The sequence below is a fragment of the Triticum urartu genome, chromosome 3, assembly GCF_003073215.2.
Source record: "Triticum urartu cultivar G1812 chromosome 3, Tu2.1, whole genome shotgun sequence".
Classification (NCBI taxonomy): Eukaryota; Viridiplantae; Streptophyta; class Magnoliopsida; order Poales; family Poaceae; genus Triticum; species Triticum urartu.
Window position 1 is genome coordinate 598,253,850 of NC_053024.1, and position 10,463 is coordinate 598,264,312.

General features: G+C 40.4%; 1 pseudogene; it reads right to left on the reverse strand.

The window, feature by feature from the left end:
• Nucleotides 1-9,465: 9,465 nt before the first annotated feature.
• Nucleotides 9,466-9,892, reverse strand: LOC125547005 (annotated as a pseudogene).
• Between the last annotated feature and the right edge of the window lie 571 nt (nucleotides 9,893-10,463).

The window sequence follows — 10,463 nt, forward strand, 5'->3', positions numbered from 1 at the left end:
TTTGATTGTGGGTTATCAAGATCAACAGCAGGTTCAATTTCTACATCATTATCATTACTAGGTTGAGCATCATTATGAACATCATCATTAACATTTTCATTAGGTTCATGTTCATTGCCAGATTGTGTTTCAGCATCACACATAGAGATATCATTTGGATTATCAGGTGGTTCAGCAATAGGTTCACTAGAAGTTTGCACGGTTCTATCATTTTTCTTTTTCTTCCTTTTAGAAGAACTAGGTGCATCAATATTATTTCTCTGAGAATCTTGCTCAATTCTCTTAGGGTGGCCTTCAGGATACAGAGGTTCCTGAGTCATTCTACCAGTTCTAGTAGCCACTTTAACAGCATAATCATTTTTCTTACTATTCATCTCATTGAGCAATTCTTTTTGAGCTTTAAGTACTTGTTCTACTTGAGTGGTAACCATAGAAGCATGTTTGCTAACAAGTTTAAGTTCACCTCTAATATTAGCCATATAATCACCCAAGTATTTAATCATATCAGCATCTTGTTTTAATTGTCTACCAAAATAAGCATTGAAGTCTTCTTGTTTAAACATAAAATTATCAAACTCATCCAAGCACTGACTAGCAATTTCAGTAGTAGGGATTTCAGCTTTATCATATCTATAGAGAGAATTTGCCTTTATTACTTGTGTCGGGTTATCGAGGTCTGGAGGTTCTTCAATAAGTAAAGGATCAAGATCATATGTTTCTTCAATAGGCGGTAAATTAAGACCATGTATTTCTTCAATAGGAGGTAAATTCTTAACATCTTCAGCTTTAATACCTTTTTCTTTCATAGATTTCTTTGCCTCTTGCATATCTTCGGGACTGGGAAATAGAACACCTCTCTTCTTCGGAGTTGGTTTAGGAATAGGATCATTAATTGGAGCAGGAGCTGGCTCAGGAGCTGGCTTAGGAGGTGCCCAATTATTTTCATTTGTCAACATATTATTCAATAAGATTTCAGCTTCATTCGGTGTTCTTTCCCTGAAAAGAGAACCAGCACAACTATCCAGGTAATCTCTAGAAGCATCTGTTAGTCCATTATAAAAGATATCAAGTATTTCATTTTTCTTAAGAGGACGATCAGGCAAAGCATTAAGTAACTTGAGAAGCCTCCCCCAAGCTTGTGGGAGACTCTCTTCTTTAGTTTGCACAAAGTTGTATATTTCCTTTAAAGAAGCTTGTTTCTTATGAGCAGGGAAATATTTAGCAGAGAAGTAATAGATCATATCCTGGGGACTACGCACACAACCAGGATCAAGAGAATTAAACCATATTTTAGCATCACCCTTTAATGAGAACGGAAATATTTTGAGGATATAAAAGTAGCGAGATCTCTCATCATTAGTGAACAGGGTGGCTATATCATTTAATTTAGTAAGATGTGCCACAACAGTTTCAGAATCATAGCCATGAAAAGGATCAGATTCAACCAAAGTAATTATATCAGGATCAATAGAGAATTCATAATCCTTATCAGTAACACATATAGGTGAAGTAGCAAAAGCAGGGTCCGGTTTCATCCTAGCACTTAGAGATTGCTTATTCCATTTAGCTAATAACATTTTGAGTTCATATCTATCTTTGCAAGCTAAAATAGCTAAAGAAGCTTCTTGATCAAATAAATAACCCTCAGGAATAACAAGTGATTCTTCATCATCATAATTAGATTCAATATTTTCAATCTCTCTAGCCCTAGCAAGTCGTTACTCGAGAAAATCACCAAGTGGCACAGTAGTATCAAGCATAGAAGTAGTTTCATCATAATTATAATGTATAGCAGAAGTCGCATCATTAATAACATGCGACATATCAGAACGAATAGCAGAAGTAGGTTTAGGTGTCGCAAGCTTACTCATAACAGAAGATGAATCAAGTGCAGAGCTAGATGGCAGTTCCTTACCTCCCCTCGTAGTAAAGGGATAAATTGTTGTCTTAGCATCTTTCAAATTATTCATAGTATCCAGCAGATATAAATCCCAAGTGACTCAAAGAATAGAGATATGCTCCCCGGCAACGGCGCCAGAAATTAGTCTTGATAACCCACAAGTATAGGGGATCGCAACAGCTTTCGAGGGTAGAGTATTCAACCCAAATTTATTGATTCGACACAAGGGGGCCAAAGAATATTCTCAAGTATTAGCAGCTGAGTTATCAATTCAACCACACCTGGAAACTTAGTATCTGCAGTAGAGTGTTTAGTAGCAAAGTAATACGATAGTGGTGGTAACGGTAACAAAAGAGTAATGAAAGCAAAGTAATATTTTTGGTATTATGTAGTGATTGTAACAATAGCAACGGGAAAGTAAATAAGCGTAAACCAGTATATGGAAAGCTCGTAGGCATCCGATCAATGATGGATAATTATGACGGATGTGGTTCATCATGTAACAGTCATAACATAGGGTGACACAGAACTAGCTCCAATTCATCAATGTAATGTAGGCACGTATTCCGAATATAGTCACACGTGCTTATGGAAAAGAACTTGCATGACATCTTTTGTCCTACCCTCCCGTGGCAGCGGGGTCCTAATGGAAACTAAGGGATATTAAGGCCTCCTTTTAATAGAGAATCGGAACAAAGCATTAGCACATAATGAATACATGAACTCCTCAAACTATGGTCATCACCGGTAAGTATCCCGATTATTGTCACTTCGGGGTTAATGGATCATAACACATAATAGGTGACTATAGACTTGCAAGATAGGATCAAGAACTCTCATATATTGATGAAAACATAATAGGTTCAGATCTGAAATCATGGCACTCGGGCCCTAGTGACAAGCATTAAGCATAGCAAAGTCATAGCAACATCAATCTCAGAACATACTGGATACTAGGGATCAAACCCTAACAAAACTAACTCGATTACATGATAAATCTCATCACGATCCAGCAAGCCTACAATGGAATTACTCACGCACGGCGGTGAGCATCATGAAATCGGTGATGGAGGATGGTTGATGATGATGACGGCGACGAATCCCCCTCTCTGGAGCCCCGAACGGACTCCAGATCAGCCCTCCCGAGAGGTTTTAGGGCTTGGCAGCGGCTCCGTATCGTAAAACGCGATGATTTCTTCTCTCTTATTTTTTTCTCCCCGAAAGCAGATATATAGAGTTGGAGTTGGAGTCAGGAGGTTTCCAGGGAGCCCACGAGGTAGGGGGCGCGCCCTAGGGGGGCACACCCCCCACCCTCGTGGACAGGTTGTGGCCCCCCTGGTCTTCATCTTTGGCGAGGATTTTTTATTATTTATTCTAAGATATTCTGTGGAGTTTCAGGTCATTCCGAGAACTTTTGTTTTCTGCACATAAAACAACATCGTGGAAATTCTGCTGAAAACAGCGTCAGTCCAGATTAGTTCCATTCAAATCATACAAGTTAGAGTCCAAAACAAGGGCAAAAGTGTTTGGAAAATTAGATACGGCGGAGACGTATCAGCGCGTTAAACAATAGCGCTTGTTCGGAGGCAACCCAATTTTATTTTTGTGTTTTTTTGCTACTGTTCTTGGATAGATACACATTATTACCCCTGTAGTAATTGTGTTTTGGTGTTTTTAATTAGTGTTTGTGCCAAGTAAAGCCTTTGGGATACTTTGGTATATCGTTGATTCGATCTTGCTGAAAAACAGAAACTTTTGCGCCCATTGCCAGAAATGCTAAAAATCATAGAAGCGCGATAAAATCCTGAATTTGAAATGCGGTCTATTTATATTGTTATAGATAACGGATCTCATGAGTTTTTTTGTTGAGTTTTGTGTTGTGAAGTTTTCAAGTTTGGGGTAAAGATTAGATGGACTATGGAATAAGGAGTGGCAAGAGCCTAAGCTTGGAGATGTCCAAGGCACCCCAAGGTCATATTCAAGGACAACCAAGCATCTAAGCTGAGGCATCCCCTCTTTCGTCTTCGTCTATTGGTAAATTTACTTGAGGCTATATTTTTATTCACCACATGATATGTGTTTTCCTTGGAGCGTCTTGTATGATATGAGTCTTTGATTGTTAGTTTGCCACAATCATCCTTGTTGTACACACCTTTTGAGAAGGACATGCATGAATGGTGATTTATTAGAATACTCTATGTGTTTCACTTATATCTTTTGAGCTAGGCAATTTTGCTCTATTGCTTCACTTATAAGTTTTTAGAGCACGGCAGTGACTTTATTTTATGGAAATTGTTGAACTCTCATGCTTCACTTATAATATTTTGAGAGTCTTTAAACAGCATGGTAATTTGCTTTGGGTATGAATTTAGTCCTGATGTGATGGGCATCCAAGAGGGATATAATAAAAACTTTCATCTAAAGTGCATAGAATACTATGAGAAGTTTGATTCTTTATGATTGTTTTGAGATATAAAGATGGTAATATTAGCGTCATGATAGTGAGTAGTTGTGGATTGGTAGGAATACTTGTGCTAAAGTTTGTGATTCCCGTAGCATGCATGTATGGTGAACCATTATGTGATGAAATCGGAGCATGATTTATTTATTTATTGTCTTCCTTATGAGTGGCGGTCGGGGACGAGCGATTGTATTTTCCTACCAATCTATCCCCCTAGGAGCATGCGTGTAGCACTTTGTTTCGATGACTAATAGACTTTTGTAATAAGTATATGAGTTCTTTATGACTAATGTTGAGTCCATGGATTATACGCACCCTCATCCTTCCACCATTGCTAGCCTCTCTAGTACCGTACAACTTTCGTCGATGCATTACACCCACCATATACACTTCCTCAAAACAGCCACCATACCTACCTATCATGGCATTTCCATAGCCATTCCGAGATATATTGCCATGCAACTTCCACCATTTCGTTTATTATGACACACAACATCATTGTCATATTGCTTTGCATGATCATATGGTTGGCATAGTATTTGTGGCAAGGCCACCGTTCATAATTTTTTATACATGTCACTCTTGATCATTGCACATCCCCGTACACCGCCGGAGGCATTCATATAGAGTCATATTTTGTTCTAGAATCAAGTTGTAATTCTTGAGTTGTAAGTAAATAAAAGTGTGATGATCATCATTATTAGAGCATTGTCCCATGTGAGGAAAGGATGATGGAAGCTATGATTCCCTCACAAGTTGGGATGAGTCTCCGGACTTTATAAAATAATAAAAGAGGCCAAAGAAGATGAAATAAAAAAAGAGGCCAAAGAAGCCCACAAAAAAAGAAAAAATTAGAGAAAAAGAGAGAAGGGGCAATGTTACTATCACTTTCCACGCTTGTGCTTCAAAGTAGTACCATGATCTTCATTATAGAGAGTCTCCTATGTTGTCACTTTCATATACTAGTGGGAATTTTTCATTATAGAACTTGGCTTGTATATAAAAATGATGGGCTTCCTCAAAGTGCCCTAAGTCTTCATGAGCAAGCAAGTTGGATGCACACCCACTTAGTTCCTTTTTGAGCTTTGATACACTTATAGCTCTAGTGCATCTGTTGCATGGCAATCCCTACTCACTCACATTGATATCTATTGATGGGCATCTCCATAGCCCATTAATACGCCTAGTTGATGTGAGACTATCTTCCTCTTTTTTGTCTTCTCCACAACCACCATATTCTATTCCACCTATGGTGCTATATCCATGGCTCACGCTCATGTATTGCGTGAAAGTTGAAAAAGTTTGACAACATCAGAAGGATGAAACAATTGCTTGGCTTGTCATCGGGGTTGTGCATGATTTAATACTTTGTGTGATGAAGATGGAGCATAGCCAGACTATATGATTTTGTAGGGATAACTTTCTTTTGCCATGTTATTTTGAGAAGACATGATTGATTTATCAGTATGCTTGAAGTATTATTGTTTTTATATCAATATTAAACTTTTGTTTTGAATCTTATGATCTGAATATTCATGCCACAATAAAGAACATTACATGGATAAATATGTTAGCTAGCATTCCCAAATATTCCCAAACCAACAGAAGCATCCACCAAAATACGTTTCCGCCTCCGCAACCTTCTGTACCTGTGAGATCCCATCTTGGGGCCTTTTCCGGCACCCTGTCGGAGGGGGATTCGATCACGGAGGGCTTCTACATCAACAATATTGCCCTTTCGATGAAGCGTGAGTAGTTTACCACGGACCTACGGGTCCATAGCTAGTAGCTAGATGGCTCACTACAAGAAATATGTCAACTTGTGACCCTCACTATTGGTCCCTGAAAGGTCATAGTTTTTCATTTGCGACCTTTTTGTGACCAAAAACAGAAGGTCAAAAGCTGGCGGTCGTAAACTGAAATTAACGACCTTCTTTCTGATATGCAAAAGGTCGTTGGTTCTTTGACCAAATTTTTGGTCACTAACAGCCTCCCCATGCCATGTAGGCATCCAACATGGCAAGCTGATGTGGCACGAGAATCAGCCCGGTCCAATTCAGTTTTCTACATGGGCCTAGCCCAACAATTCGGCCTTTTTAATATTTATTTTTCCTATTAATTTTTGCTAGCTACATGGGCCTAGCCCAGCAATTCGGCCTTTTTATTTCTAGATGCGGCCTTTAAAAGCATATCTTTTATTTTTTGCCATTTTATTTTCCACTGTTTTACATTTGTCCCAAATATCATAATATCATACACTGGTCCCACACGTCAGAAATTTCAAATGTGCTCAAATTATTTTGATAAGTGGGTCGCATGAGTCATGTTTCCATTGCACACATTTTCAAATCACATACATGATTACTATTTCATATGAAGCAGAATTTGTAATTCTGAAACATACAACATTTCATTCAAAAACAAAGAAGATACAAGAAATTCTGGAGTTCACAATGCCCAAAAAACCCAGCTGTTATTAGCTAGCTTGGTCTACAAAAATGTCTTGGCGCTTCTTTGAACATCTTCTTACATCTTGAATTTAGGCAAAATATCTGCCAATAAGAAAACAAAACAGCGAGGATATAGGATGAATAACAATAGCACCAAGTGATGGGGTGCTATTTAGTAAGATTTAAGTCCGGAAAGAAACATGCATGAAAATTAAGAAGAGCTAGGGCAAGTCTGCATGAAAATTAAGAAGTGCTATTCAGTATGAATGCCCTGGAGTTTCTGTGCACGTCATGCCAAGTCAGCAAACACGTAGCATGCATGTGAGCCATAAAAAATGATCACAGTTCAGCACCTACAGCAGCCTTACACAACAGATCAAGCCATGAAGTGATAATAACAGTGTGTGATGAGAAACTGGCCACTCCTTTTAATTACTATGAGCAACAAAACATCTAGTTTCAGATACTCAAAAGTATTCATTCATATACTTAATTATATGCTGATAAGGATTATAGACAAGGATTTTAGAGGTTAACAACAACAAAACTAAAACTGGAACTTGATACCATTTGTGATGCATGACATAAGCTAACAAAAAAACACATTCCAAAACAATCTATATACAACATTTATGGATGGATACATTGAAGAACTAGAAAAGTTCAAATAGGTTTATAAATGCACAACTAACTTAAGGAAAAGGAATAGCAACTTCTACTTCGGAGCAATTTGCACAATATTGATAAAAATCAGTTTGCTACTACTGTCATTGGAAAATTGTTGTGGATTTGTTTTGAAACAGAAGACAGAACTGGTAAAATCTGTTTGCTGCAACTCCGTCATCGATTTGTTTTAATCCCAGAAGATAGAATTGGTAAATAATCTCCTACTAGCATGTAGCGACTAAGATTTAAGCAGGTATGACAATTCATATGTTACTATTCCACAAAGGCAGCAAAGAGATATTCTAGAGGTGAAGTAAATGGGGCGCATTTGGAGCCTGAATTGGGATACAGATCAGGCACTAGAACAGTTCCCACAATATTGACACCATCCTGATGAGTGATGAGTACGAGTGATGAGTCCCCTCTCCATCAGGTCACGAGCCAGAGACTCGTTGATCTGCAGGTAGTAGGTAGACACAGGGTGAGCAAGACCATCAGCACCATATATAAATCAAACAACACAGATGATGATACACTAATACACTGTGCATACTTGAAAATGCTAGAAGAGTTAAAATTATTAAACTGAGAGCAGTTGCAGCAGCTCAAAGTGGCAGTAGCTCTCATAAGGTTTCGCATTTAAGTATTCACAGCTGCTACAACTTTAAGCCATTTAAGTATGAATAATAAGAAACAACATCTCTTGGGAAGAGTGTAGACAACTTTAATAGAACAAATGAGAAATGACTCTTTAACGCAATATCACAACTACTCAAAAGTGAGAACGAGGAACATGCCATTTATCTTTCAAATGTCAAAGATCGTCACTGCAATCATCACATACACAACCAAGTACACTATAATGAGAGTGTTGTTTTTTAGACTGCACGGTCAACAACAACAACAACAAGTGTACAGAATTTTTAGGTACACAAGCATGCATAGGAATCGAATCCAAGCGGGCGAATCGGATCGGAAATAATAAAAAATTAGTTATTCAGAATTTTAGTTTTATGTCTGAAATAAAAATTCATGCTAGAAATAGCATCAAAGTGTATCTAATGCATGGCCTTTGTAGATAGGGACGAAGGGGTTCCCTACCATAACAACCGAAAATAATCCGCCATCCCGACAAGCAACCGACGGCCAGGATCAAACATCAGAAATGAACCGATGCCCAGGGATCAGACACGTGCCGCTTACCACCACAGATCTCTCACAGGTCACTACCAAGCTGAAGTGGATCTTGGTCGTCGATTTTCGCACTATCAGTTCAGATGCATATTTTACTCCCAGTTGCAACCTATCCAGATCCCTTCTGGAAGCAAAAAATACACAGACAAGAGATTCGTAAGCTAAACTGAGAAAAATTAAGCAAAGCAAATGATACGGGCATGCATGATTGATTAGTCTGGAAGTGTGTTCTCTGCATTTTCTTAGGGTGGCCATGTGATGGAGCATACAGACAGCCCCCCTGGGCTACTGCATGTTGCATGTTGGGGTTGTATACTGACATGACATATTGTAGTGTATCTTAGGAGATTGACTGGACTTTTTTATTGTTATGCTTCTCCACCTCTTGTCTCACTAACTAGATGATGTGAAAGGACACATGGAAAGGGGTTACATTGCTAGATACCATGCACGATGTGCAGCTAGATAGATGAAATGGCGTGAAACAAAATGAACCTAATAATTGCATTATACCAAGAAGTCGGGCGTGTGGTGCATCTCTGCGTCCGCTCTTCGCGGCCTCTGACGAGCCGGTGCAGCTGGAGACGTCAGGGAGGGCCGCCGCCGCCAACGACCTCGAGGATCTAGATTAATCCCCTAAAGAAGCAAAAAACAACCGGCGAGATATTAATCAATCCCACGAAACACCGTCAGCACTCAGCAGGCAACACAAGTCAGTACATCAAAGAGCAGCAGGCATGCCACCGAAACAGACCCCATGGCCTATGTCCACTGGAGAAGTTCGACCGAACAACTCACCATGGCCTCGGCTGGGGTGAACTTGCGCGGACGACACCAGTGTTTCCGTGGGGGCGGGAGACCTTGGCCCAGATGCAGTGGTAGTTGGTGTTGTTGCCTTGGTCTTGGCCTTGTAGACATAGGCCATCATCTTGCCACCGTACCAGAACATGTCCTCTCTGGTGTTCACTTGGATCTGCCTGTATCTGCGTGCCCAACCAAGAGCACGCATTTAGATCCCACGCGAGGGAGAAGGAGCAGAGCCACGCCGGCAGAGGGAGCTACTCACCTCTTGTATCCGAGGATGGTGCCACGGACGTAGAGCCCCACGCGCTGGCCGGTGCGCCCCTCACCATCTTGCTGCTGTGGCACCGTCTCCGTCCCCACCGACGAGGCGGACATGGCCCTGCCGTCTTGGATGGCCTCGCTGCTCCCCTCCTCCATCGATGGCGTTGGCGTCCGTCCGAATTCGAACGAAAGCAAAAGCGAAAGCGAGAGGGAGCGGGCGGCGCGCTCGATCTGATGTGGAGGAGGCGCCGGGGGAGAGGGAGAGAGAATGAGAGGGGATCGAGTGGCAGGAGGCTAGGGTTTTCGGTGGGGGAGGGGATCGAGTGGGAGGAGGCTAGGGTTTCCGGAGGAAGTGTCTGCTTTATTCCAGACGCGCGCGCTCCCCACCATCAGATCAACATCTAATGGCAGGCGGTGCTCGAGCCGCTGTCCAACGGGCCTAAGGCCCAGGCAGGACTGGGCTGGACAATTTTCGGCCCAGTTGAGCATAATAGTTATGACAGAAAAAAATGAACTCCCTCTATTTATGTGGAGAATCTACCAAATATTAGTTGCAAAATTGGAACGCATAGATTTTAAAATATGTGCAGAAGGGTGCATCTTAAAATAGCAAACAATGTTGCCTAAGAAAGTTTTCATTTTCTTTGGACAAAAAATTCATTTTGCATTTTCCGAGTTCCCAAAATGAGTTTTAATGTGAAGGACCTACCATATATTTGTTGCAAAA